Genomic DNA, 25226 nt, shown 5'->3' with positions numbered 1-25226 from the left:
ACTTGACCCAGCTGGCATGTCTTGGACACTATATGCAACAACTGTAGAATATTCATTCTTCTAAATACACAAGGAATATTTACTAAAACACACTATATGCTGAACTAAAAGACAAATATTCATAAAATGTAAAGAACAGAAATCATATAAGTATGATCTCAGGCCACGACAGGATTAAACTAAAAATTAACCATAGAAAACAGAAAAATAATGGAAAAACTTTAAATGTTTGAAAATAAAACAATATATTTTTCAAAAATTCATGAGTCAAAGAAGAAATTAGGGGAAAAAATTGGAAAATATTTTAATTGAATAATAATGTGAATAGAATGTAAAAATTTGGGAAGCAACTAAACTAACACTTAGAAATGTATAGCTTTAAATGCATCCATTTCAAGGAACTAGAAAAAGAAATGTAAATGAAATGCAATGGAAAGAAGGAAATAATACAGGTAAGAACATAAATTAAGGAGTGAGAAAACAGATATATAAAAATATAGAACAAAGATGAGTAAGATTAATAAAGCCCCAGCAAGACTGATCAAGAAGAAAAACAACACAAATAACCAGTATCAGGAATGAAAAGGAGATATTACTTCAAACTATAGATACTAAAGAAAAATGGAAGGATATTATGCTGATTACTTTAAGCCAATAAGTTGGACGACTTACATGAGTGGATAATTTTTTTGAGAAACACAGCTCACTGAATCAGACACAAGAAGAAATAGAAAATGTGACTAGCTCTAGATGTATTAAAGTACTTGTAAAGAGAAATCTTGTAAAGAGAAAACTCCAGGTGCTGAAAATTTTACAGTGAAATTCAAATTTGTTCAGTAAAAAGGTAATGCTTCTCAACTAATTTTCTGAAGCTAAAAATAACCCTGCTACTAAAACCAGAGAAGGACATTACAAAAAAAGAAAATTCAAACCAATATCCTTTATGAACATACACACATTAAAAAGTCCTCATAAAAGTATTAGCAAATCAAATTCAGCAAGATGTGAAAAGAATAATATATTATGAGTGGGATTTAGGGTAGGAGGAAAGATGAGATCAACATTTGAAAAACAGCATATATCACATTAAGAGAATAAAGGAAAAAATAGTATGATCATTTTAACACAGTAAAAAAATCAAAATATTTTATTAAATTCAGTATCTAACCATAGCCAAAAAATTGAGAATAAATAAGAACTTCTTTAATGATAAGATATCTCCTAAAAACTGATTAACATGAAACTTAATAGTCAAATATTGAATACTTTGCTCTAAGAACAGGCTAAGATGTCCAATCTCACACTTCCATTTAACATTATACTGGAGGTCATAGTCAGTGCAATGAGGAAGGAAAGAGAAATAAAATGCATAAATATTAGAAAATAAAAAATTAAATGTTATCTATGAAAGCAGACATAGAAAAAATCTAAAGAAATCTAAAAACAGACTGCTTTAACTAGCAAATGAATTTAGCAAGATCATTGGTTAATATACATAAATTAATCGTATTTATATGTATCTATATATACTACATTTATATATAGTTATATACTTATATATTTTCTATATACTAGCAGTGAACAGTTGGAAAATAAAACTAAAAAATAGAATCATTTGCCACAGCTTCCCCCAAAAAATCAAATTATTATCACATCAAACAAATATAACAAAATATGTGCAAGAGCTTTACACTGACAATTTTTAAATATTTTTGAGGAAAAAGAAAAGAAGACTTAAGTGAATGTAGGGATATGCCACGTTCATAGCTTGGGATGCTCATTATTGTTAAGATGTTAGTTTGTCCCAAATTGATCTATGCATCTCCAGATTCAGTGCAATCTCGGTCAAAATCCCAGTAGCCTTTTTGAAGAAAACAACATGTTTATTCTAAAATGTGCACCCATTGGCAAGACGATTTTGAAGGGGAAAGAAAAATTGGAGAATTGATACTGTCATATTTCAGGACTATATAAAGTTATAGAAGTTAAGACAGTGTAGTATTGTCATAACAAACAGCGAAATAGAATTGAGAAATCTAGAAATGAAACCACACGAATATAATCGCTTGATTTTTGAGAAAGGTGCCATTATGACTCACTGGGAAGAACAAGAACTTCTCAATTAGTGGTTCTAGAACAACTGGATTTTCATATAGAAAAAAATTATGTATGACTCCCATTTCATAGCATACACAAAAGCTAATTAAGATGAATTATAGGAGCACCTGGGTGGCTCAGTCAATTAAGCATCAGTCTCTTGATTTCGGCTCAGGTCATGATACTGGGGTTCTGGGATTGAGCCTTGCCTCGGGCTCCCCATTCAGTGGGGAGACTACTTGTCTACCTCTCCCTCTGCCCCCCCTCCTGCTTGAGCTCTCTCTCTCTCAAATAAGAGCGAATAAAAGATGAATCGTAAAACCATGCATGATAACTGGAACCATAAAGCTTCTAGGAGATTGCATAGGAAAATATCTTCATGACTTTGGAGTAGGAAAATATTTGTTAACAGGATGCAAAAAGTGCTAACCATAACATTTTTATTTTTTTTTATTTACTTATTTTTTAATTTATTTGACAGACAGAGATCACAAGTAGGCAGAGAGGCAGGCAGAGAGAGAGGAAGGAAAGCAGGCTCCCTGCTGAGCAGAGAGCCTGATGCGGGACTCGATTCCGGGACCCTGGGATCATGACCTGAGCCGAAAGCAGAGGCTTTAACCCACTGAGCCACCCAGGCGCCCCCTAACCATAAAATTTTTAAATGATAAATTGGAGTCATCAAAATTCAAATCTTGTGCTCATCAAAAGACAACTAAAAAGGGGAAAAGACAAGCCACAGACTGGGAGAAAATATTCACCATATATATAATATATATTATATATATGAAAAAGTATATATAAATGTGTGTATATATACATATATATGTATGAGAAAGGACAAATATTCAAAATATATTAAATATATTTAAATATATTTAAAACTCCTATAAAAGGATAGGAAAAAGACAAATAAATGTTTTTAAAATGGACAAAAAGGCTTGAACAGAAACTTCATGAAAGATGATATCCAGTGGGGTACCTGGGTGGCTCAGTGGGTTAAAGCCCCTGCCTTCAGCTCAGGTCATGATCCCAGGGTCCTGGGATCGAGCCCCGCATCGGGCTCTCTGCTCAGCAGGGAACCTGCTTCCTCCTCTCTCTCTCTGCCTGCCTCTCTGCCTACTTGTGATCTCTCTCTGTCAAATAAATTAATAAAATCTTTAAAAAACAAAAAAGATGATATCCAAGTAGCAATAAGCATTTGGAAGGGAGCTCAATATGCCATAAGGAAACTCATGGTCTTCTTAAAATGAAGATCATGATTAAAGTTATGATCACATACTCATCAAAAGTCACTACCAAAAACTAGAGAATGGGAGAAGACATTTAAATAACAAGATCTAAAAAGATTAGTATCCAAAATACAAAAACTCTTGGGTATCAGTAAGGAGAAGACAAACAGCCTCCTCCCAAATTTAGCAAAATTAATTCATAAAATCCCACAGAAAATGAGGCACAAATTTTCCATATGTATATAAAACTATCTTCAACCATTACTAATCAGGGAAATGCAAATTTAAATTACAGCAGCATACTTTTTACACCCACCAGAGTAGCAAATATTAAAAATCCAGCCAATCCCAAGGGTTGGGGAGGATGTGGAATAATGGAACTCTCAGCTCATTGCTGATGGGAATTCAAGATCTCATCATCACCAGGGGGAATTCTTTGGCACTTTCACATGTGCACCAGAAGACTTTTACAAAATGTAAGCGAACCAAATGTCCATCCACAGTAGAGCAGATAGGTTTCTTGAGGTATTATCATTCATGGGGATACTCTCTGAGAGTAAAAACTCTATGAGCTGGAGCCATGTGTGCCAGCATAGGGAAAATCTTAAAAATAAGACATTGGGCAAAAAGAAGCAAGTCAAGGAAAATGCATACAGTAGAATTCTACTCGTGTTTAGTAATTAAATAGATAATAATTTAAAGGATTGTTAGCTCTACTTACGAAGTAAAATCGCCAAAGAAAATAATTAGCACAAAATTGTCTGTGAGTGAGGAAAGAGGAGAGAAAATGCAACTGGTAAAGGGCACAGTGGTGCATGTCTGAGGGATGATAATGTTCGATTTCTTGCCCTAGTTGGTGAGTACGTAAGAATTTATTTTGTTATTTTTCTTAAAATTGTGTAAATAATTTTTCTTACATGCCTTTGCATGTTTGTTCACAGTTCACAACTTAAAAAAAGAAGTCGCATGGTGTTCCTTACTAACCTTTGACATGATGAGTTCTATGTTGTACCTCATAATCCACAATTCATAGTTTCTGAAAACTTGGGTGTAATTTTTTCGAAAGGACTATCATTTTCTGTTGTTTTGTGAAACTGTTTCTAAACCTAAAACACGTTGGGGCACGTGGCTGGTAAAGCATGTGACTCTTGATCTCGGGGTCTTGAGTTCAAGCCCCTCATTGGATGTGTAGAGATTAAATAAATAAATACATACATACATAAGTAAAATGTCTTAATTTTGGACTGCTTCTTAGTGGGTATGATGGTTAGTTTTATGTGTTAACTTGGCTAAGCTGTTTAATCAAACAGTAACCTAGGGGTGCCTGGGTGGCTCAGTCAGTTAAGCATTTGCCTTCAGCTCAGGTCATGATCCCTGGGATCCTAGGATTAATCCCTGAGTGGGGCTCCCTGCTCAGCAAGAAATCTGCTCCTCCCTCTCCCTCTGAACTTCCCCTCAGCTCCTGAATGCTCTCTCTTTTTTTCTCTCTCAAATAAATAAACAAAATCTTTAAAAACAAACACTAACCTAGATGTTGCTGTGAAGCTTTTAAGTTGACTTTAAATAGTCACCCTTGATAATGTGGGTAGGCCTCATCCAATCAGTTGAAGGCCACGAGGGCAAACACTGAGGTTTCCCAGAGAAAGCAAAATTCTGCCTTAAGAATACAACACCATCACTGCCACAGTTTCCAGGCTGCTGGCTCACCCTGTGGATTTCAGCCTGGCCTCCACAATCAAGTAAGCCAATTCTTTGAAATAAATTGGTTTCATCTCTCTCAAAAGCCCTGAGCAATCTGGATTCTGGTACCAGGAAATAGAGTGCTGCTGTAACCAGTACCTAAGAATGTGGAAGTAACCTTGAAACTGAGTAATGGAAAGAGGCTGGAAAAATTTTGAGGTGCAGGCTAGAAAAAGCCTGGATTGCCTTGAAGAGACAATTGGTGGAAATGTGGATGTTGCAGATGATTCTGGTATGGGCTCAAAAGGAAGTGAAAAGAATGGCAGACAGCATCTATCATCTTGGAAAATACATGCATCATTATAAAAAGAATGTCAGCAGAAATACTAAAGGGGCTTCTGTTAAGACCTTCGAAGGAGGTGAGGAGTGTACTGGTGGACACAGGAGGAAATAGGGCCTTTGTTAGGAGTGCCAGACCATCTGGCTGAATTGTGTTACACTGCTGGGTGGAAGGTAGAACCTGTAAGTCAGGAACTGAAGAGTTCAGCTGAGCTTTTCAAGCAAAGTATGGAAGGCTGGGTCTTTGCTCGCTGCTTATAGTGCACAGTATAGTATAGAACAGAGAGAAGCTGAGGCAGATAAATTTACTATCAAGTAAAAAGGAAGCAGAATCGACTGATTTGGAAAATTCTCAGCTATCCATATTAGAAAGGATGAGAAAGCATACTCCCATGTAGACACCCCCCACGGTGTTGGACAGCTGGGTGTGACTGTGGATACAACCAGCCCCCTGGGCAGAAGGCAGGAATCAAGATGGGGTTATCTAGAAAGCCCTGAGGAGAACGGTTATGTCTAAGGACATGGATCCTCTTTATATCCACAGACGCCTGCAGGGTCTAGAGAATTTTATACCAGCTGAAACATTGCCAGCCTGGACAGATAGGGGCAGAGACAAAATGGAATGAAGGAAGAATAATCTTTGAAAAAGAGCTCGGTATCTTATAATGTACAAGACAGAGTCACTGGTAAGGGGTCAGAACGGGTAGAACCGGAGACCTAGAGGCTGGGACCTCCATGGTCCTGGGGGCCAGAGAGCACTGAACCACAGAGGCTCACTCTCAGGCCCTGGGACCTACTGGAATTTTCTCTGCTGAGTTTCAGACTTGCTTGGGACAGATGAACCCTTTGTTGCTTCCATTTCCTCGCTTCCAGAATGGGAATATGTATCCTGTGCCTAGCTCAACATTTGATTTTGGAAGCAGAAAACTAATTCTCCAGTTGCACATGTACACAGAGGGAGAGGAATTTTGACCCTAGGATGGATCACACCCAGAGGCTTGTCCCATCCCAAATTCAGATGACCTAAATGAGAGGATTTGGGGCTTTTTGAGTGGATGACATTTAGATTCTAGACTCAAAGGAGGGGTGCCTGGGTGGCCCTGTGGGTTAAGCCTCTGAAGCCAGCTTAGGTCATGATCTCAGGGTCCTGGGATCGAGCCCCGCATCAGGCTCTCTGCTCAGCAGGGAGCCTGCTTCCCTTCCTCTCTCTCTGCCTGCCTGTCTACTTGTGATCTCTCTCTCTGTCAAATAAATACATGAAATCTTTTTAAAAAATATTTTTAGACTCAAAGTAGATGCTGGAATGAGTTGAGATTTTGGTAGATACTGAGATGGGATTAATGCATTTTCCACGTGGACCAACATGCATTTGGGGGTTTAAAAGGAAGACTGTACTTGGTTCTACAGTTTCCCCCCTAATTCATGTCCACCCAAAACCTGATAATGTGATCTCACTTAGATATAAGGTCTTCGCAGCTGTGTTCAGGTTAAGGTAAGGCCATAGTGGATGATGGTGGGCTCTAAAACATTTTTCAATCTTTTAAAAAAGATTTTATTTATTTGACAGAGGGAGGGAAAGAGAGAGCACAAGCAGGGGGAGGGGCGGAGGGAGAGAGAGAAGGGAGACAGACCTGGGGCTTGAACCTAGGACCCTGGGATCACAATCTGAGCCAAAGGCAGACACTTCACCAACTGAGCCACCCACATGCCCCCATTGACAGATTTTAATAAGCAGTGTGTTTATGGGGAGGCAGAGATACAGACACAGGGGAAAGCCATTGGTGACACAGGCAGAGACTGGAGGGGCACAGCTGCAAACCAAGGAATGCCAAGGAACACCAGCAATCACACGAAACTAGAAGAGGCAAGGAAGGATTCTTCCCAAGAGTCCCCCAGGAGGGATGGCCCTATGGACACCATGACTATAGACTTCTAGCCTCAAGAACTGTTAGAGAGGGGTGCCTGGGTGGCTCAGTGGGTTAAGCTGCTGCCTTCGGCTCAGGTCATGATCTCAGGGTCCTGGGATCGAGCCCCGCATCGGGCTCTCTGCTCAGCGGGGAGCCTGCTTCCTCCTCACTCTCTGCCTGCCTCTCTGCCTACTTGTGATCTCTGTCTGTCAAATAAATAAATAAAATCTTTAAAAAAAAAAAAAAAGAACTGTTAGAGAATCAAGTTCTATTGTTGAATGTCATTACATAGATGGCAATTTGTTAAAGCACCCTAGGAATCTGATACAGCAGGAATAGAAAGTGATTGCTTCTAGGGAAAGGGGATAAGGTGAGGAGTGGAATGGGCGTGCTCTCTTTCTTGCAGCAAATCTTGTAAAGCTTTACTTCTCTAAATGATTGGTACCTATAGCTTTGACTTTTAGAAAGGAAAGCTGTCAAATTATAGATCAGGTAAACCTGACAGAGTTAATATAAAAATAAATAAATCACTCTCACCTATGAACACCAAAGCACAGGGCTGATTCCAGAACTGTAAAAATGATTTAATATTGAAAACTTTTTGTATGGTTCTCCATTTTAACAGAGAAAAAAGACGACATTCTCCATAGATGGTGAAAAATAAAATTAAACATTGTTTAATTGTTAGTGTCTGTAAAATGCTTAAGAAAGTAAGAATAGGGCGCCTGGGTGGCTCAGTGGGTTAAGCCGCTGCCTTCGGCTCAGGTCATGATCTCAGGGTCCTGGGATCGAGCCCCGCATCGGGCTCTCTGCTCGGCAGGGGGCCTGCTTCCCTTCCTCTCTCTGTGATCTCTTCCCTTCCTCTCTCCTACTATGATCTCTCTCTGTCAAATAAATAAATAAAATCTTTAAAAAAAAAAAAAAGAAAGAAAGAAAGTAAGAATAGATAGGTACTTTCTTCAGATGATAGCATACACCTGTCATAACCTAATAGCCAGTATCCTCCTAAATCCACAAATATGAAAAGGAATTCCCTTACTCTCAGGAACAGAACACAGTTGCCCAGTATCATCAAACCCCAGAAAAGGTAGTTAAAGAAGAAATAGAAATCAGACATATAAAAATTAGAAAGGTAGAGATCAATTATTATTAAAGGCAAGTGAAAGTATTGTATACTTTAACAGTCACTGAACTCATCCTTTAAAGGACCAGATAGCAAATGATTTCTGTGTCATCTTTTTCCTTCTTCCTTCTTCTTTAAAACAGTTCTTTCAAAATGTGAAAAATAAAATCCCAGGTGCCTGGATGGCCCCATCAGTTGAGCATCAGACTCTTGGTTTCTGCTCCAGGGATGATCTCAGGATCATGAGATCGAGCCTGAGTCAGGCTCCTTACTCGGCTCGATGATCAGCTCCGTGCTCAGTGCAGAGTCTGCCTGGGATTCTCTCTCCCTCTCCCTCTGCCCCTCCCCCACCCCAAATTTTTTTGTTCTCAGTTGTATCAAAAAAGTCCATGGCTGGCCTTGTCCCAGAAGACATAGTTTGCAGATCCCTTGTATACCTGGAAAAAAGGAGAATCAAAGGAAAAATACAGCAAACTCAAGTAGAATTCAATAAATTCCATGTGTATGGAAATCAAGCATGACTCACAGCTATAAAAATAGCCTGTTACAAAATACAAAGAAAGCAAAGACCCTATTTAGAAGAAGCAAAAAATTAAGAAAAAAAAATTTTCTTTAATTTTTTAATCCTGAAAATAAACTTAACAAGCAATTCAGGCTCCATAATTTATAATTTTAATGCTACTGAAGGACACATCAGGAGATTTAACAATGCAGAGGCACACTGTGTCCTAGGATTCTCAACACCATAAAGCTGTCAAAGATAGCTCATCTGTAAATTTAATGTCATCCCAATAAAAATACCAAAAGGGCATGTTTTTGGAAATAGACTAGTTGGTTCTAAATTTCATATGGAAAAATTACCAAGAATAGACAGGAAAATTTTGTAAAGATGAAAGTAACAAGGAAGATTAAAACTACCATATATTTAAAAAACTATTCAAAGTCCTTAAAACGTGAATAGAAACAAAGATCGCTAACACCAGATAGAAAATTCAGAAATAGACTTAAGAGGGGGTGCCTGGGTGGCTCAGATGGTTAAACGTCTGCCTTCGGCTCAGGTTGTGATCTCTAAGTCCTGGGATCAAGCCCACGTTGGGCTCCCAGTTCAGTGGGGAGTCTGCTTCCCCCTCTCCCTCTGCCTCTCCCTTTGCTTGTGCTCAGTCTCTAATGAATAGAGAATTTTTTCTTAAAGAAAGAAATAGATTTAAGAGCATTTATGATAATTTTGCATGTTAAATAAATGATCTTGGCTCAACGAGATAGTCATTGGAAGAAAAAGTGAAGGGGATGCCTAGCCTATTGCCTATTGACGTATCAGTGTCATGAGATCGAGCCCCCATGTCGGGCTCGATGCTCAGCGGGGAGTCAGCTTCAGACTCTCTCTCTCCATCTGCTCCTCTGTGTGCGCTCAAATGCTCTCTCTCTAAAAAAAAGAAAAAGAAAAACTCTTTTAAAAAAATAAAGTAATATATGCTCATTGTAGAAAACAAAAATATTAAGGAAGCAAAATAATAATCTCACCACCAAAGATAATTTAACAATTTGGTGATTATTTCCAGCCTTGTCTTTTTCTGAGTGTATCATTTTTTTAGTGGTAGGTATGGTAAGATCACAGCATGTGTGATTTTTTTATCATTTCCTTTAATATTATCTAATGAACATTTCCCCATTTTCCATTTCAATAATGGAAATTCTATATAGGTCTCTAACTTTTTGCTGGTTCAGAGCTCAGATTATATGGATGGATACCTTTATTTCATTTTATGTTATGTAGACAGCATCTCAGGAAGAAATATGCTGCATGTAACACCAGTGAGCAGCCCTCAGCATCTTCTGAAACAAGTTCATTGAAAAAAAAAATGAATGATATCAAAAGCCCTTCTTATAAAGTATAATACTTGGTAGGGTCAGAGAAACAGAAATGACCACGTATTTCTTAGCAAAAGCCACCAAGTGTTGGAGAAGGAAAACATTAGCAACCAACCAGGAGGGCATACAAACCTTCCAGAACCCGGTTGGGGAGTGGGGGTGGGGGTCGGCAAGGTCGCAAAGGCGAGCCAAGGCCACCAGAGACTGCAACCCAGGTCCTGGACCCCAGGGTCATATTTGCTATCAGCAAGGATCTTTTATTACTGAAGGAATAGACTTAATGTGCATTTTTGAGCACATGCTAAGTGACAATAATCTGCCAAACACTAGAAATCAAAGATTAATAAGATACAGGCTCTTGCTTGGATGGGCTTCCATGCCGGGAGATGGCGCGGGGGTTGGGCGGATGAAGCTTCGCATGGGAGCAACTACAAAGCAGGAGGTGAACACCGTACAAAAGCATGCTGAAGGTGGTAGCAAGTTGGAGGGGCTGGCGATCCTCAGCCTTCCTGGGCTTGCTTCCGCAGCCGTTTGTCACCTGTCATTCTCCCCTGTGCGTCCTTCCTGTAAGGACACCAGCCCTCTTGGGTTAAGGGCCCAGCCTCTTCCAGTATGACCTCATTTGAACCAATTACATCTGCCACGACCTTAATTTCCCAATAAGGTCACTTCCTGGGGTTTATACGCACAATTCAAGGAACAACGCTTGCTTACTGGACTTTTGGAGGAGTGGATTAGTAGACAAACAGAAACACATGGGAATGAGGTAGCTTGACTAGAAGCGGGAAGGGGCACAGTGAGTCCTGCGGCGCACACAGCTTTTCCACCTTACGCAAACCCATCCGCTCTCAGCCGGAATCGCTAAAAAGGAAATCCTTTCCATTTTTATCTGGTGAGGGAAGGCAGCCTTCCCCACCTGGCTTCAGACACACATTTGCATTGGTGCTAATCCTCATTCCCACCTTGTGCGTGTGAAATCACAGGATCCTCACTTCGTAGATAGGGAAACTGAGGCGCAGAAGGGCCAGGTGGCTGGCCCTGCTACCAAGTGAGGGAACCGGAACTACAGCCTGGAACTCTGGGCCCACAGGCATTTTTTTTTTTCTCATAAGAAAATTATTACTTTTTTTTTTTTTAATTTCAGTATCATACATGAACAAATGTTCACCACAAAAAATTCAAATAATACAGAATGGCACCAACCAAAATGTTAAAAAGCCTCTTTACCATTCCCACACCACTCCCAGGACTAATCTCTTTCCCGGCTTTTTTTTTTTTTTTTTTTTTTTTCTCTGCATTTACTGTCCAACATGTATATTTACGCCTATTTTTAGTGCTTGTTTTTTATTTACATAAAGGGAATCACACTCTTCATGCTGTTCTGGTACTGGCGTTTTCCACTTAACGACACCCTGGAGATGTTTCTCATGTGTCAGCAAAGCTGATATTCCCCCCGGGTGTGCGGGCGCAGCGACAGGGCGGCCTCCTGGACTCTGCCCGTCAGGCTTCTGTTGCGACTGGTCAGCTCCCGGGCTCAAGCAGGGGTGCCTATCGTGAAATCGCCCAACGCGGTAAGGCTCACGGGTCTGTCTACTTCATTGGAACTGCCACGTTTATGTTATCGTCTCCGCATTAGGTTTTCCCAGTTTTTCGGGATTTTAAAGAATGTTGCTCCACCATCCTGTACCTGCCCTTCTGTGAACAGCTGCGAAAATGTGCAGTATTCTCTCCTGAGCGACTTGCATGATAGAGACCTCTGTGATCTCCTCCTGCTTTGAGGTGGGAGGGTCCCCTGGAAAGGAGCCCCCCTCCAGCCGCCCCCTCCCCACACCTAGGTAACAGGCATGTTACCTAGAACAGGCTGGCCACCCGGACTGCACTTAGCCTCAGATTCCCTGGGGAGGTTCTGAATCAACACCTGTGCCTGGGCCTCACCCTGGGGAAATCCAAGTCAACCAAACCAGGGTAGATCCCAGGCACTGAGGTTTTTTTTTTTTTTTTTTTTTAAACTTCTGTAGGTGATTCCAACGTTTAGTCAAGGTTAATAACAATTAGCAAAGGACCTCTAAGACTTTTCTAAAGGGCCTGCCAAAAGATTTAAAACCTGAAAAGATATAAATAAATAAACCCTGAAAAGATAAAGTATTAACAAAAGAAAGGGAACAAGAACAGAAGAAGGAAAGGAGTGCTTTCCACCCAGGGTGCTAAGCTGGTCCCACCCACCTCCAGCCCCTGGGGGGCCCCCACAAGTGGGGCTGGATCTTTCCCCTGAGCAGTGGGGAAGGGGGGCTGCATTCTCACCTGTGGATCTCTGGACAGGTGCACTCCCTCTAAAACAAGGCCCAACCCAACACTGGTGCTCTCAACCTACTGTGAAGGTAAGGGCTCCTCCAACAGCAAAGGGACTTAGAGCAGTGAAATATTCTGTAGGATGCCATAGCGGAGGACTCATGACATTGTACATCCAGCAGAACCCCCAGATTGTATGACACAAGGAGTGGCCCCTCGTGAAGTTCACAAGCCACGAACCTCAGCTAATAATTTTGGTTCATCTTTTACAACAAAGGTCTCACACTAATGACAAGATGTGAGTAACAGGAGAAACTGAGGGCTTGGAGGAGTATAAGGGAACTCTGTACCTTCTGCTCAATTTTTCCGTAAACCCACTCAGAAACATAAAATCTATTAATTAAGGAAAAAGTCTGCCCATCAGGAGTCCCTCCCTCCACCTCTCCCCACCTCCCCATCTCCCCAGAAGACTAGTTGAACCTTTTAAGATCTATTGATTGAGAAACTGTAGGATCCTAGACCACCACGAACTCCTTCGGGCTTTATAAGTAAATCGCTGGCTGATCATCCCAACAGCAAGGCGGGCTTTATAAGTAAATCGCTGGCTGATCATCCCAACAGCAAGGCGAGGACCGAAAGAGAGCTTTGCTCATTTTGGAGCACCTGGTGCCTTGTTGCTTCAGTCCCTACTCTTTGGGCAGGGCTGGGCAGGGGTGGGGGTGGGGTAGTGTGCCTCCAGCTCCCCAGGCCCCCAGAGTCCCTGCTGTAAGTCCTACCAGGCCATCCAAGGGTTAAGGACCTCAGGTTGGTGTGAACCCCTCACACTACCTTTTCCCTCACTTCACATTTCTCTGGCCCAAGACTCCTATTTCAGCGGAGGTTAATCTGATTAGAGTTAAGGTGCTAATAACTTGAATGAATGCCATTAAACAGTACTAGATAAAATCTGCATTTCAACAGAGGTGCCCAAAGGGCCAGAGGCTGGAATGTCAAGCATCTGGGTAGGGCCATGGGAGTGAGGCTTGGGAGGGGTCCTTTCCCTGACCTCTGGGGAGCCTCCCACTAGGTATGTAATAATCCCTTTCATGAGTGCGGTATTTTATAGTTTGTAAGGCAATTTAATGATGATTTTTCCAGGGCTTGTAAGGGTCAATACTGTGCTAAATCCTTGTATACATTATCTCATTTTATTTTCGAAGCAACTTAATGAGGTAAGTTGTAGGTTGAGGTATCTTCGTCTCCATTTGGCCCAGGAAGTGTTTGAGGTTGGGTGAGGTAAGAAACTGCCTGTGTGTGGCAGAGGTGACATTCAAACCTAGTTTGAATTCTACTTGAATCCCTTCCTTTCTAATATATGGATCCCTAACTATTAGCAGAAGTTATGTGGAGCAGAATTTCTGTCACTCCTAGGTGGCAACAATGGGTGGGACCTCATGTGCGTGCAGCTGTTGCTCTACCAGAGCAGACCTTCCCCACTCCGCACCTCCCTGCTAGTCATCCCAGGCCACTTGACCCTGCAGGGCTAGCTAATACAATCAGCCCTGTTGGAGAGATTCCTATCTTCCCCAACCTGACTCTGCCTTTGAGCCAGCTTTGTGTTGGCGCTTGAGGACCTATAGATTGAGCTATTGTGGGCCAGGCCATGGCAGCGTACGGTAAAGAGACAAGAACCTGTAATTCACTAGTTCCTGCCTGCTCATTGATGTCTGGGGAAGTACTGAGTGTGGGACACCAAATATGGCTGCTGAGGTGAGGTCTCTGCCCTCAGAAAACTCCTGTCCAACACAGGAGGAAAGAAGGGTGGGAAGGAGAGGGGGGAATTGAATGAACACGTAGCTGATTTGAAAAAAAAACCCACAAGGGGTTTTGAAATTGCCTCCTGTCTATTGAGAACCACTCATAGACTCGTCAACTATCAAGGGCTCCTCTAACTTGGTCAGCTTTTCCACAGTTGTGTTCATGAGACAGGAGACAGAATAAAGCAATGTACCTGGGGCCATTTCAAACCTTATTCATTCATTTATGCAACAAATTAATACCAAGTGCCCACTTTGTGCCTGGCACTGTTCCAAACCCTGGCGCATACAGAAGGGAAATAAGACAGACGAACCTCAAGCTTCTACTTGAGCCACCAGATCGGAATTGGGTAATTAAGTAGATGTATAGTACAACAGCAGGTGCTTTAAGTGCTAGGAAGAGAAAGAAGGCACATAAGGTGAAGGGAAGAACATATTATTTTGAATAACAATTCCATGTACACATTACGTGTCTCATGGGGTGCCAGCAACATTAATTCTATGGGAAAAGCACAGCTCTGTCATTTGAAAATAAGTTGAACTGTAAATACAGATCCCAGAAGAAATGAAGGCATCACACAGAGATAAGATATTACCTACCAGAAACAGGACCTGAGGCCCGGGCACAGTACTGTACAGGGTACTGTTGCAGAGTTTGACTCCAGACAGCTCTGGTTCAAATCCCGCTTCTCTCATTTGCTAATTACATGACTTTGGGAATTACTTGATCTTTCTCATTTGCAATTTTCTCACTTGAGACATTGGGACAGTGATCTCAAAGATTGTGGCGAAGTTGAAAATCGATAATATTTGTAAAGTACACAACATCTTGACACAGTGAATGGTAACTACTGTTAATAATTTTTGCTATCAAGAGCTGAGATGGTCCAAATATTTCTTATTTTAATCATTGTTAGTAGAAAGCTTGATATTTATATTTGTAACACTTTATTTTTTCAAGTACTTTTACACGTGCTGTCTTATTCAATCCCCAGCAAATCTCAGAGTCGGGTATTATTTGGGGATATTTTCCTGGGAATGATATTATCCATATTTCCTATAAGAAAACTGAAACTATGTGAGATAGTAAAGATAAGACATAGTGAATGATAAAGCCAGAACTTAACCCAGACAGTTTGAGCTCAAATCTGTCTTCTCTCTCCCTCCTGTATCTTCAATTGACTTCCAAAGGTATTATTAATTTTACCTCCTGAATGGCTTTCAGAGCCGTTCACTTTCCTCAATTGTTAGCATCTTCATCCAGGCTACAAAGCATCCCTCCCATCTAGCCCCTTCTGGGCTTCAAAGTACAGAAACTAGTTTCCTGGCATCCACTCTTTTCTACTCCTTACTGCTTAGATGACCCCTCCAAAAGTGATCATACCCTCCTTTGCTTCTTACTCTTCAGCAGTTTCCTGCTGCTCTCAGGGAGATGTCCAAAGGCCAGTGTGGTATGGGTCCCGCCCACCTCCCTGACTCATTCCCCTCCACTGTTCAGATTCTGCATCCTACCTGCCCTGGCCTCTAGCTCCAGGGAACACAGCCTGCTTCCTCTCCCCAGGGGGCCTCTTTGGGGCTGATCCTTTCTCCAAACCCAGCCATCCCCTCTCCAGCACCTCTTCCTGCTACTTGCCACTCCTCCTTGGTATGTGCCCCCTCTCTTCATACACCCTCCCAACAGGGATCAGGTTTCTATGTGAAATGCTCTATCAGCTAGGAATTTCATTCATCTCTAAGCAGCAAAGACACCCACCCCACTCCCCATCCCCACACAGTGGTTTCAACAAGATCGGTTGGTGGTGGAGGGGAAAGACAATGATGGGGAGAGCGTGTCTTTTCTCTCACGAAACAAACAGCCCAGAGACAGGCAGCCGAGACTAGTGATGAAACTACAGTGTCTACTGGGACAGAGCCCTCTTCCTCAGGCTTGTCAAAGGGCTTGCCAGAGCTCTGGCCATCACGACACCTACCTTATCTTAGAGAGAGTTCCTAGCGGTCCCACCCAAGAACTTCTACCCTACTCTACCCAAATTGACTCAACAGCCACACCTGTCTTCAGTAGAGGCTAGGGAAAGTAAAATTCCAGCTGGGCTCTCTATCCCTTCTAACCAAATAGGGATTCAGCAACTAAAGAAAAGGGAGAGGGGGCTTTGAAGAGACCATCAGCAAGCCCTCTCCCAGAACAGTCTCCTTTCTTTCAGAATGCTTCCGCTGAGTTGGAAGTTACACAAGGGTTGGTTTGAATGTTGGCATATTGTATGGATATCTGCCCCCCACTGGGCTGTAAAGTCCTTAAGAGCAGAGGGTGGGTTTGGTGTTTGTTCCTGATTAAATTGGGAATGCTTAGGGCAGCACCTGTCACATGTAGATGCTCTATAGATATTTGTGAAATGAATGAATAAAAAGCATATCTTCTTCCTGGAGGCATTCGGTAGAGCATGCAATTCCCAGTGACTCTGTGGTGATGAGAATGGGGCAGCAACTTGACTCCTACATGTTTGGGGATCTGCAGACAAATGAAAATAACTGTGGGACAAGAAGTGATTTATGGCTTCACCAGAAGAGATGAAACACTGGATGGCTCCAGACCACGGTATGTTTCAGCAGGAGACTAACTCCTCCCTGGTCGGTCCTGGAGGGCACCTTGGTCATTGGCTCACTATGTGAGTATTGAATGGTCTAACATAATAAGCTAGAGGCCCAAATTCCTGACCTTGTAATATCATTAACATCCAGGGCTTGACTTGAAAATGGCAGATTAGGGGCTCCCAGATGGGTCCATGGGGTAAGCCTCTGGCAGATTAAGTCCCTGAGAGGCACACATTGTCCAGAAATCTCTGGCATACTGGAATCTTAGTAGAAAAAGTCAGTAACTCTTCAAAACTCCAACTCTTCATCAACATAAACCCTGGGAAGTGAATCATAGAATATTTGTCCTGTTAAGAAATCTTAGCAGTGGGGCACCTGGGTGGTTCAGTTGGCTAAGCGACTGCCTTTGGCTCAGGTCACGATCTCGGAGTCCCAGGATCAAGTCCCACATCGGGCTCCTTATTCAGCGTGGGGGTGGGGGGTGTCTGCTTCTTCCTCCGACCTTCCCCCTTCTCATGAACTCTCACTCTCTCTCTTTCACTCTCTCTCAAATAAATAAATAAAATCTTCAGTAAAGAAATCTTAGCAGATCTTAGTGGTCTTACATACCAGGTCACTGAGGCTCAGAAAATGAGCTGTTTCACATGGGAAGTTAGAGAGAGAACGAGACCCACGACTCAGGACCGCATTCTTCACAGTGAAGCGCTCAGGATCTTCAGAGGGCCAGCATGCAGAGGGCCCACAGTGAGAACTGAGCCACCTTCCCCACATGCCTTCCTTCTTCTCTCCGAAGCTATTTTAAAACAAACAAACTGGAAGACAAACTGTCTTCCAGTTTCCTGTGGGCAGTTTCCTGGGAAACCTCAATGTTCATCCCCTTAAATTCTCTAATGAAGGCTCTGCCTCTATCGCCAAACCCAGACACAGCTACACCTTGGCGCTGGGCTGGCTTAGCCAACTATCCGTCAATAAACCAGTCCCTCCAGGCAGCCAGTGGCTGCTGAATTGTGAGCAGCGATTTCATAGACCCTGCTCTCCAGAAACAGACTGCAGAGTGCTCAGGCTGCGTATCTGAGACAAGTGATGAGCAGACTGAAGGTGCCGGACTGACCTTTGTCCAAAGAAGAGAGCCAGCTACCTCCTTTGCCCTTCATGGCACCCCAAATTTCAAGCAAGATGGCCCGGAGACCCCTGTAGTAGGAATCAGATGATTTCTCTTTTGTGTTTCACTTGAAATTTTAAGCTCTGGGTTTCTGACCTAATTCTTTACTCTCATTATTTTTCAATAATTTTTTGGTAAGTCAATTATTTATTGATGAACATAAGTATTAATAGCACATATGTAAGAATGACCTGTGAGAGAATGTGCTAAAAATTGCTCAGTGGGGGCGCTGGGTGGCCAGTGGGTTAAGCGTCTGCCTTTGGCTCAGGTCATGATCTCAGGGTCCTGGGATCGAGCCCCGCAGCGGGCTCTCTGCTCAGCAGGGAGTCCTGCTTCCCCCTCTCTCTCTCTCTGCCTGCCTCTCTGTCAAATAAGTAAATAAAAATCTAAAAAAAAAAAAACAACTCAATGAAGATTGCTAGAATTATCATTTATTTAGTACACACTATGTTCCAGACACTTTGCACACATGATCTTTAATCCTCACAACAAACAGGCAAGGAAAGTATTTAAAGAGGGCATCATTTGCCCAAAGGCACACAGCTTTTTTTTTTTTTTAAGATTTTATTTATTTATTTGACAGACAGAGATCACAAGTAGGGAGAGAAGCAGGCAGAGAGAGAGGAGGAAGCAGACTCCTCGCTAAGCAGAGAGCCCAATGCAGGGCTCGATCCCAGGACTCTGAGATGATGACCCAAGCTGAATGCAGAGGTTTTAACCCACTGAGCCACCCAGGCGCCCCAGGCACACAGCTTTTTAAGGAGTGGAGATAGGATCTGAACCCAGTCCTGGCTGACTCCTAAGTCTTTGGTCTGCCACTACCGCGCTACTATTCAACTTTGCAGAATGTGCTTGTCCATGCAAACATAGGTCGGTCCTGTCCTTTCTACTTGGGAGCCAGATGAAATGTGCAGTTGGTTTTTCAGTCCAGCTTTTGACCCGTTTTTCTGGGCCCCTGGACAAGCAACTACTTAGCAAGGGTCAGGTAGGGATGTGGGAAGAATTCTTCCTTCTGCAAATGGATAGGAAGCGGGCAGCGGACATTCAGAATATTTTCAGCAGATAGGTATTCTAAGAGCGGTAAAACTGCTTAAAAGAAACAGGCCAAGATAAAAGGGATTTCTCATCCCCTTTACAGATGACGTTCTGCTAACACTCGCTGACACAGAGGACAGAGACCCATCTTTCATGTGACAGATTGTTTAGACAATGCCTCGCCTCTCTGATGGAAAGGGTCCTGGGGTTAAATTTCCTCTTAGGACTCTCCCACCCTCTCGTACCCCTTGAATCACTGGAGGGAGGCACGTCCATTGGTGCCGGTGTGAAATCAGCGATGCACAGCAGGGGAAGAAGGGCAGGAGAAGGGGACAGGAGGGGTACAAGATCCCACTCCAAACTTAATGTAGAGTTATCCATCAACCTCTGTCGTTTCTGACTCCAGGTTGTTTACAAAATCCTCACCCTAGTCTGCCCTGGGCTGCCTAAAATATTAAGCCCTTGCTCCTTCTTTAAGAAGGAGGCATTGATTTTATTATAGCAAAAGCAAAAACCCTACCTTTTCTCCCAGGCAAGACATACCAAAAACGGACCTGGGGGAAAGGGGGCTGCTTCCTACGTGAATTCAACACCCAAGAAGTACGGATGCTTTCTCTTACTATCCTGAAGGCATTCTTTATCCGCATCTTTATCGGCATCTCTCTCCCCGTCCACTGTTTATGAGAGTTTATCTGCTATAAGCACAGGGTGGGGAATGGGAGTGTCAAGCAGCCTCCTGGAGTGAGTGCCACTGATTCAAAACATGAAGGGGTGAAGAGGGGAGGCAAGAAAGGCAGAGTCTCGCTCATTTTACAATGATCTGCATATCCCTGTCAAGCCTAGGACCTGGTCAGGGTAAGGGGAAAATGGACTTCTCTCTTCCCCTGTGCTCATTCATGAGTGAGAGGTGGGGGAGCTGCATGGACAGCAGCTAAGACTAAGAGCCAAGCGATGCAACACTAGGGACTCTCTCATGAATTCTACCTGCTCACATAGAGGGTCCCAGCACAAGTAAGCCAACTGGTCAACCCTAATTCAGAAGATGGGCATCTCGCCTGATCTGAGGGTAAATGCTCCCCTCTGCCCTCAACACAAGCCTCTCGTCCACCCTTATCCCATCCCTCACAAAATAAATGTGAGCCCAGGGAATACAAATTCAATTTAATATGACCTTAGAGAAAGCAGCTCAAGGTAGGTCTATTGTCTACCTTAGGAAACAGTCAAAACTCATAAAAATTCCCAAGTTTCTATTATCCCTGTGTTCACTGATCAGGGACTTGAGTACATCTCAACTGACCTGTGAACTTTGGGAAACTAGAGCATTTGGCATATATATATATATATATATATATGTCAAATCAATCAAATCAATAAAATATATATATCTATGTCAAATCAATAAAATTTATATATTTATATATATAAATCTAATGTATATATTAGATTTTATTGATTTATTTGATAGAGAGAGAGAGCATACAAGCAGGGGGAGCAGCAGAGGGAGAGGGAGAAGGAGGCTCTCTGATGAGCAGGGAGCCCAATGCAGGGCTTGATCTCAGGATGCAGGGATCATGACCTGACTGAAGGCAGACTTTCAACCGGCTGAGCCACCCAGGTGCCCTGGCACATGTATATTTCAAGGATTTGAGTTGTAAACCCTTTTGTGCAGTGTGACCCTGTCTCCCCTAGCCCATCTTGGCTCTGGGCAGCCATGGGTGTGGGCAACTGAGTGATGGTGGTCCTGGGCGCTCCTCCTGTGGGCTGTCTGGCCCGCTGAGCTCCTGTGGTGGGCGGGGAAGGCAGCCAGGCTTGAGGTTCAGTCAAGCATCTTTCATAAATTTACTTTCCACAGGAGCTTGAGCTGGCAGAACCCAAAAAGCATTTTGTCCCCAGTATGTTCTCCCTTGATTTTCATACCTTTCTGGATTTCAAGGGTAACATAATTCAAGGGTGTCTGATTTATGGAAAATAGCTCAGCAAAGTCTGGTTAGTGAAAGCTGTTTGATAACTAAGATGTCTTTCTTTCCCTCTTGGTCTTCTGAGGCCATCTACTCCAAACCCCACCCGTGACTAGAAACGGAGAAGCCTGGGGCACAGTGCAGAAGTGTATTTAATCCTTCAAAATACCCCATGATTCTTATCCCTAATTCACAGACAAGAACACTGAGGCTCAGCAAAGGACATGACAGTTTGTAAATAAGCAGAGAGAGCTTTGAATAAGATTGCCTGAGTCCACATCCCCAGGAAACAGGCTGCTCAGTCCCAAGAACACCAGCCAATAGTTCATGCTTCCATTGGCTTTTTCTTCTGTTTCCTCATTCTGAAGCCCTCCACTAGCAGGAATCTGGAAGGACCATCTCACAGTTCTCTAGGAAAAAGGGTCACATTTCTACTATGTTCTCACTGTTGAAAGTTTGCCAGGTCCTTAGCCACTGGTACTGGTGGGGAGCTTGAGAGGCCGTGCTCCTCGTGAGATGTATAAAAGTGCCACGACCAGTTCTAACTGCGACTGTGCCCCTGGGGGGCCAAAACAAGAAGATGCAATTGCTTATCTTCAAGACTCCTTCCTACTCTGACAATCTGCATGCCTGGGTCAACACAAAACAGACATCTCGAAGCACCTGGGTGGCTCAGTCGGTTAAGCATCTGCCTTTGGCTCAGGTTATGACCCCTGGGTTCCTGGGATCGAGCCCCACATCTGGCTCCCTGCTCAGTGGGGTGTCTGCTTCTCAGTCTGCCTCTCTCCCTGCTTGTGTGCTCTCTCTCTCCCAAATAAATAAATAAAATCTAAAAACAAACAAACAAACAAACAAACATCTTGGTGCCAGAAAATGGTGCTGCTCTAGAGGTACCCGAAGACACAGCTGAGGCTCAGAGGCTGTGGTTCTAGTCACGGGGATTCAGATTAGAGCCAAGGGCTGTCTGACAAGCTGCAAAACACAGGAACACTTAGGGAGGGTTTACAGAATTTCTTTCCCACAAAATAGACACCCATCACCCTAGTCTCTAATAAGACAAAGAAGAAAAACCTTTAGGACCTGTTAGCCTGGAAAGACACAGCTGAGAATGGCCAGGAGTCTTGGGAAGAGAGACAGGGTAGAGGAAATCAAACCTGACCACCTCCTTTACAGAGGAGCCGGCACAGGATAAGATAACATCTCGGAAAGCGTATTGTCAGCTGTTTGGTACCACAGCAAGGACAAGGGATCTGTACTGTGTACAAGAGCGTGGGGCTTTCCCTTGAGGCCTTAAGAATAAGCAGAGGCAGGACTGCCAGCCACCCACCTGACAGGAGTCCAGGCTGAGAAGTATAATGGACTCCAAACAAAGCTGGAAGATAACTCATGGAATCGAAGGATTAAGAGTTAAAGTCAAGCATCCCGCTGTAGCTTAACATAACCAAAAACTTAGCATCATCGTCCGCGTTATCATCCATCGCTCTTCCTATATGCATTTTTCACATTTCTCCTTTGATCCTCACCGCACCTTCCTGGAGCAATTCAGGGAGCTATTACCCCATTCTACAGATGACAACACTGAGATTTGAAGGGGTTCCATGAACTGCCCAGGGTCATGCATCCGGCTGAGCGGCATGGCGCCTCTTCCAGCTCCAGGTTGAGGCCACTGTCCTTTTGACCAGCCTTTGGCTCTCTTCTGTGATTCCTTCATTCATTCATTCTTTCTTTCTTTTTTTAAGATTTTATTTATTTGTCAGAGAGAGAGAGAGAGTGAGCACAGAGAGAGGAAGCAGCAGGCAGAGCAGGCAGAGAGAGAAGCAGGCTCCCCATCTGTCGCCCTCAGCCCGCAAGGACGACAATGAGCCTGGTATGGTGTTAATGCTTCACTTCCGTTTATTTAATCAACTTCCTTAGCTTATATACAGCAGGGTGACCAATAAGGGGTCAAGCCATGGGGAGAGCCAATGAGAGTCCTGTTACTATGCTGATTAAATTTGATACAGCCAATAACTATGTCCTCCTTTAGGCGGGCTTCACCAGAAAGTTCATTGTATACTTGCAGCGTACTTTGCTAGCAGTGAGCCAAGCACCTTCTTGTAATGGCGGGGACTTTCCCGGCCAGAGGCAGTCCCCGACATCTCCCCCTTTTTTGTTTTATGGCAGAGATCGTGCCTGTCTTAGGTTGTCAGTAGCAGAAAACATCCTTACCCGTCATCAGACACAAGATATCGATGATCTCTGTCCTGCCTTATGTCCTGCCGTATGTTTCTCTACTGATCTTACCCGTCTTTGACTACCGATCTAGCATGCTTAGCCATATCTGGGGAGATGTCCCAGCCTCTATTGACATAGGGGCTTGTGCTATAGCTCGGCTCTGCTCTCGCTGCTGTGTTCTCCACTGGTGAACGTTTCTGAATAGAAGCAGAATGCCAATAAGGAGGAGGACAAGATGACCAATTGTACCAGCCCATTGTTTGGTGAACTGGAACATATTGCTGAATGTTGGAAATAGCTCTGGAAGGGAAGCTGGTTGCACACGCATACTATTTACTCGAGTTATCTCAGCCAGAAGGATTCGTGTGAAATTTTGAAAATCGTCAGACCGAATACCCTGCAAATACTAAGAGAGCTGTTGGGAGGAATTGCTGGCCTTATTAAATTGAGAGAATTTTACAGGGGTAACACAAAGCGCAGAAAAAGGAACAATAGAACCAACACTCAGTACATCAGCTAGTGAAGAATGGGGGGAAGATAAAGGAAGAATTAGTTAAATGTAAAGGATAGGGCCAAGCCTTCAGAATAGCCCATAATTCACGTGTCGCTGTCGGGGGAATTAGGAATATCAGAGTCCCCCACGACAGTAGGAGGATCACGGCTTCCTCTGTCCTCATCCTCATTCTCAGGGGCCTTCTGGACCAATCTCTCTGGAATCCAAATCGGCACTTCTTTGTCCTGTGGGAAAACACAAACGGAGCCTCTGCTCCAGATTAATACAGGATCCGGACCTTTCCATTGTCCCTTAAGGATATCCTTCCAAAGAACTAAGGGCTTGGGGGAAGAATCCATATGGGCTGAATGTCTTTCAGCTGCTGCTTGACCGTTTTTATCGAGCGTCAAAAAATTTAAAATAAATAGAATTGTATTTAGTTTGTCTTTAGGGGACCGGAACGTGTCCCCTATTCCCCCTTTTTGTTTTAAAAGAGTTTGTCTGATGGTTAAGTGGGCACGTTCCACGATGGCCTGTCCTTGAGGATTGTAGGGAATACCATGATTTAGGGTAATGTTTAGTTGAGTAAGGAAACCGTGAAATACTTGTGAGGTGTATGCAGGTCCATTGTCTGTTTTTATTTGTCGAGGTTTACCCCAAGTGGCGAAGGCTTGAAGGCAGTGGGAAATAACATCTTTGGATTTTTCCCCAGCATGAATAGAGGCGAATATGACCCCAGAACATGTGTCCATGGAAACATGCACATATTTTAGTTTACCAAATTCAGGGATGTGAGTAACATCCATTTGCCATATATGGTTGGGTAAAAGGCCTCGTGGGTTAACTCCTAAGGAGGGGGATGGCAAGAGAGTAACACAGTTTTTGCAAGAGACTACATTGTCCCTGGCTTGAGCTTTTGTTATGTTGAATTTAAGTCTGAGAGTAAGAGCATTAACATGAAATAGCTTGTGAAATTGTTTTGCTTGTTGAATATTTTCCATTAAAGTGAAGATAAATTGCTCTTTGGTTAACATATCTGCAATGCGATTGCCTTCCCTCAAGGGGCCAGAGAGAGCCCTATGTGCCCTGATATGCCCTATGTAAAAGGGTACCTTTCTGTCCCATATAATCCTTAATGTAGCAGCACTACACATAGGACTTTGGGCAACCCCTAGGCCTCTAAGGGTTTGATCAGCCCTTTGTAGGGGTCAATCTTTTGGCCAATCAACTTCATTAATGATACTACGATCAGCCCCGGTATCCAGAAGGCCCATAAATTTTTTATTTCTGATCCACAGAGAATAAAGAGGTCTAGCCTCCATTCCAAGTGTTAGACATGCGAGGGGTGGGCCAGTGGAGCCAAAACCCCTCTGTCCACGGGATTTTTCTGTGTTGGGGAATAGTTTATGACAGCTTGGTAACACTATAATTTGTGCTATTTTATCA

At 43.1% G+C, this 25226-nt stretch overlaps 1 long non-coding RNA gene across 1 annotated transcript in view; it reads right to left on the bottom strand.

Annotated features, from left to right (window-relative positions):
- Positions 1 to 8266: 8266 nt before the first annotated feature.
- The window catches only part of LOC309868301, a 29408-nt gene continuing 12448 nt past the window's right edge, over positions 8267 to 25226 (bottom strand). Inside the window, exon 3 of the long non-coding RNA XR_014313627.1 lies at positions 8267 to 8812. This is a non-coding gene — a long non-coding RNA (uncharacterized lncRNA). The remainder of the gene's footprint in view (positions 8813 to 25226) is intronic.

Source organism: Mustela nivalis (genome assembly GCF_964662115.1).
Source record: "Mustela nivalis genome assembly, chromosome: 7".
Lineage (NCBI taxonomy): Eukaryota > Metazoa > Chordata > Mammalia > Carnivora > Mustelidae > Mustela > Mustela nivalis.
The sequence above is the reverse complement of the archived record's forward strand: the minus strand, read 5'-3'. Positions and strand labels throughout refer to the sequence as shown.